The following is a 4,634-nucleotide window of genomic DNA, read 5'->3' on the forward strand; positions in this document are numbered from 1 at the left end:
TATCGCTGGCTTCAGCTTGCCAATTTCTAATACCAAAATGAAACATTGTCTCTGTCATCAGCTTCTTTCCATGAATTCTCTGACAGTTAACATGAAAATTGCCAATTGGACATAACTTTCCGTCCATCAATAATTTATGCTGATCGGGATAAGCATACAATAACCGACCCCAAAAAATTATAATTATTCCATTTAGGAATTTCGGAAACAAAAAAAGAGCACTTTCAATTTAACATTACTTTAAGTCTTATGCGTCGTTTACCAAATCGACGTTTGCGTGAAATATTTGATTGCCGTCGTTTATATGGCAACGACAAGGTCATCAATCAAACATAAAAAATTTAAAAATTATTTTTATACCATTAATTAGTATGGCTATTATCACATATTAACAAATATTTCATGTGTTTGTCTTATGGACATTTGTGCTTTCTGAGTCTATTTCTAGTTTAATATTAATGGTGTTAAATGCTATTATTATGCATGAAATTGCCCAATTTTTAGTTTAACTGCCGCTATGTCCTTATATAGATTTAGTTTATTTTTTGGTGCTATTTATTCATGCTGCAATTCAAATGTATATCAGATCATACTAATACAAATGTTAAATAAGTGCAGAGATAAATCAATTTGTTTTGAAAGATTATACATGTTGTTGAAGCTACTGTACAAAAATTTTTAAATAGCTTTGTTAATTTTTGTGGTAACATTGTTGAAGGGAAATTTAGATTAAGGTGAAGGGCTAAGTTTTGTGGGTCGTTATGAGAAATTTCTGGTGTGGTTGCCTGTTGCTGTTTAGTGTGACCTTGACTATGAGTCAATTGCGGGTGGGGTCTAATAGGAAATTTCCAATTATCTGAGTAATGAGTTTGAAATTGTTTGGATTTTATGACTAGGTGCTATACAATGCTGTGTAATTAGCACTGTTGTAATGCTGTGAGAATTGTACGAATCCTTGGCATATTGATAGCAATCTGTATAATGATAGAACATTCTGACATAACCCAACCCACCAGGATGTTATCCTTTTACAAGTAACACATTATAATCATTGAGAAATCGGAATTTTGGTGGGAATCTCACGTTCAAAAGAGTCATCCAGAAATCCGGTCTGTTGCATATACACTCGATCATAGAGACTTTATTCTCACATTGACAGATTTGACTACATAGCTCGATACACCAAATTACACTCAACTCAGGCACCACAACTGTATAGAGAAGAAGATTCAAGTATGCATTATGCCATGGTCACCAATAAACCCCGATAGCTTAGTAGGGAAGAGCACTTGATATACGATTAAGAGCAAGTGGCTTCGAATCCCACTCGGAGTATGTTTTGTGGCCAGTGCACTTTTTCTTTGGAAATTAAGTAGAATAAGGTTCCAGACAGAATTATTAAATCAGGAACCAACATCATATAAACCCTAACAAGCAAAAAAGCCACTTTTAGGTACATTAGTGGTATTTCTGTACTATGAAAGCATGCTCTTTGCATGTTAGAGATAATGACTGATAGCAAACCTTTGAGGTCAAGGACGAAATCACTGCTACACCTGAAAACTTTCAAGTTTAATTGATTATGCTGTAAGTTTTTTGTTAAGCCTTTCAAAATTTGTCTTGATCATGCCGATAAATTTATGTTTACATTGACTGAATTACAAGCTTGATATTTAATTAATTTCAACATACCATATCGCCCATAATTCGATATATGACTTGAACTGGTAACCTAAATAAACAGGATTGTTATAAAAAATTTATCAAATCAAATCGATTAAATATGTTTGTTGCTAAATACTTATGTATGTACAAATTCATATTTTAGAGCTCCAATCTGGTTCAATCAATGATAATTGAAATAATTTAAAGGAATTTAAAGGCTAAATATTTTTTAAGAGCTGTAAAAATTCGTAGTAGGTGCGAATTTCTAATTTATTGACAGGAATTGAAAAATTAGCAGTAAATGAATTTTTAAAATGCTCATATTAGAATTACTTTATTAATGAATATAAATTGATTGAATTTTATGCGGATTTCCTTAATGACAAATGCTAAATATGCATAGATTATAGCCTGAGCGACACAAATTACTCAAAATTAGAGTTCAGTGAAGAACAGCAGGTCTGTATTTTAGATGAGTAGAACTACAGCTCTAAACTGTAAGTTATTGTTCAACCAAAACTGCAGGCTTGTATCTTATGTTTACAGGTCTGCAGTTTTGGATTGACTTAAAATCAGAGCTCGAAATCTACTCGAATATTGTATGAAAAAGTCCACTTGACTCGATTTAATTCCATTCAAAATTCGAGTTGACTTCGAGTTCTGCTACAAATTACAAGAAAACTATTACGTTACTTAAAAGCGGTTTCTTTGGATGTTAGGGAGATGGATTACATTAAGCAAAACAGGCTACATGCCATTGTGACAGACAACAACCGTAAATAATTCTTAATAATTTTTATGGTTGTGTAGGATAAACCATAGTAAACATTATCAAGAATTTGTATTCGGTTTTCGTATGTCACAGGCACCTGTTTTACAACTCTGAGATGGATTACATTAGGCACTAGACTACAGAACCATGATCCATTACCATTGTGTCACTCAAACTATTTTCTATTTTAAGCTCATTTAATCTCGAATTCCCAACTTCCTTTTTAAGTCAAACTCACTGATATAATTTGTTCTCTCAGAACCACAACTTTGTTGTTTACAGCAGCCACAATCACTTTTGATATCTGGCTTGTTTTGACAATGTTCTAGCAAAAACTTTTCTGTAACATACTTGACGTTATCTTCTCCACTCTGTGCTCCAAATGATCCAGTACATACATTGTTTGAGAAATCTAAATGCTTGAGATTCTCAATTCCATCAAATATTGCTGGATCGATGTGTCGAATTCTGTTGTTTGAAAAATCAATGTGCCATATATGGTTTTTGCCATATATAAATTATTAGGTAAAATACAGCGGTGGCGTAATGGTTAAGGCGATGGTCTCATATAGCAACGAAGCGGTCTCAGGTTCGAATCCAGGTAAAGGCGAAATTTTCTAACTTTGGTTTTTTCAGATTATTAATTAAACAGGATTTATTACATTAACATTTTCTAATACTACTAATATTATAGGATTAAAAAAGTATTCTAATTGAATTTAATTAATTTTTTTTAAATTTTGCATATTTATGCATGCTTAGTGAGCACGCTCTAGAGCATACTCAGTGAGTATGCTCGTTGAGCATGCTCAACTTTATGTCACATGACACTTTTCAAAAAATGTCTCATGTCACACCACATTCTAGAGCATGCTCACGATGTGCTCTGAGCACGTTAAAAGAGCATGCTCTCTGAGCGTGCTCAGAAGCGTAAAGTAGTGACATCAGGTTTTGTATGAAAGAGCATGCTCACACTAGCGTGCTCAGCGAAAATTTGAGCATGCTCTTAGCGTGCTCTTTGTACACTCGGGAATATTTGGGAATATTTTTGTAATTCCCATAGGCATAAAATGGACAGTCTGTAAACGAATTTCAAATGTTTTTACATCTGAGCTTGAATATCCAGACAAGTGCTTTCCATTGATTTTATCAATAAACTGCTTTGGTTCTAAAATTTCTATATCTGTGATAGGATGGCATTGGTAATGATTTGGTACGTATGGCCATGATATTGTCCGATAGGATCCTGTTACTTCTAATGAATTGACAGAATGAGAAATTAGAAGAATGAAGAAAATTGCGAACTTCATGATAGAATGTTTAAATTGATACTGAAGCTTGTGTTTTTAGAGAGAACTATGTGCTGTACTTCTTATCAAATTCAACTGTGATTTGGAATTTCCTAATTTTAAATATTGTGTTTCTAAAATTAAATTAAAGATTAAAGTTAAAGCATGGACCCGACAGAATATTCCGCGGAACTTTATACATATTTACAAATATGTTCCTCGAAACAATCATTTTGCAGGAAAATCAAACAAAACATACAAATGTTTTTTTCAACCTTATACTTCACAAGCGTTAGCAGAAATGATTAATATATATTTGTCAAAGAGTCAATACATCGTTATCGCTTCTCGGCTGTAATGGCTAAGATCAAAGTGTAGTATCTGTTCTTATCAGCTTAACATCTGGTAATCTGTGCATAGCATAGAAACAAATGTTAAACTGATTTTTGGAAAATGACGGAAATAATGAAGCTTGCTTCTATTCTGTCCGGGTTGGCCTAGTATTGCAGTACTTCTAGGATCGGCCCAAATAAATAAAATACATAAATATATAAATAGGAGTTTTGAGTAGAATTAGCAGTTGTAACTAGATGATCTTTGGACATAGAGTCATCTAATACATATTATAGCGGGGGGAGAGCTCTGTAGGTCTACTGAGTGCCCACTGCACTTCACTCGTTAAACAATCATTGGCGCAGCTCTGGATCTCAATGATTTTCAAGGAGTGAACTAGATAAAGTTCGAATAAAGTCATTTGCTAAGCATTTAAGTCCAAATTAAAAAAATCATGCATTATTATTGTCCAGAGTATAACTTACCTCCAATAAACAGCTCAGATCTTTATGTCTTCCAATTACCACTAATTTGATAAGATTAATTCTCATCAGAAGTATTCATTACTGAAATTA

General features: G+C 33.1%; 1 non-coding gene across 1 annotated transcript; it reads left to right on the forward strand.

The window, feature by feature from the left end:
* The first annotated feature begins 4,066 nt into the window (after positions 1-4,066).
* Positions 4,067-4,260, forward strand: LOC139086708 (U2 spliceosomal RNA). The gene has a single exon (XR_011544054.1). It is a non-coding gene; the product is annotated as a U2 spliceosomal RNA (small nuclear RNA).
* The last annotated feature ends 374 nt before the right edge of the window (positions 4,261-4,634 follow it).

Source organism: Chironomus tepperi, unplaced genomic scaffold (assembly GCF_022539635.2).
Source record: "Chironomus tepperi strain 1889 unplaced genomic scaffold, CSIRO-AGI_Ctep_v1 contig_87, whole genome shotgun sequence".
In the NCBI taxonomy this organism is placed as follows: Eukaryota; Metazoa; Arthropoda; class Insecta; order Diptera; family Chironomidae; genus Chironomus; species Chironomus tepperi.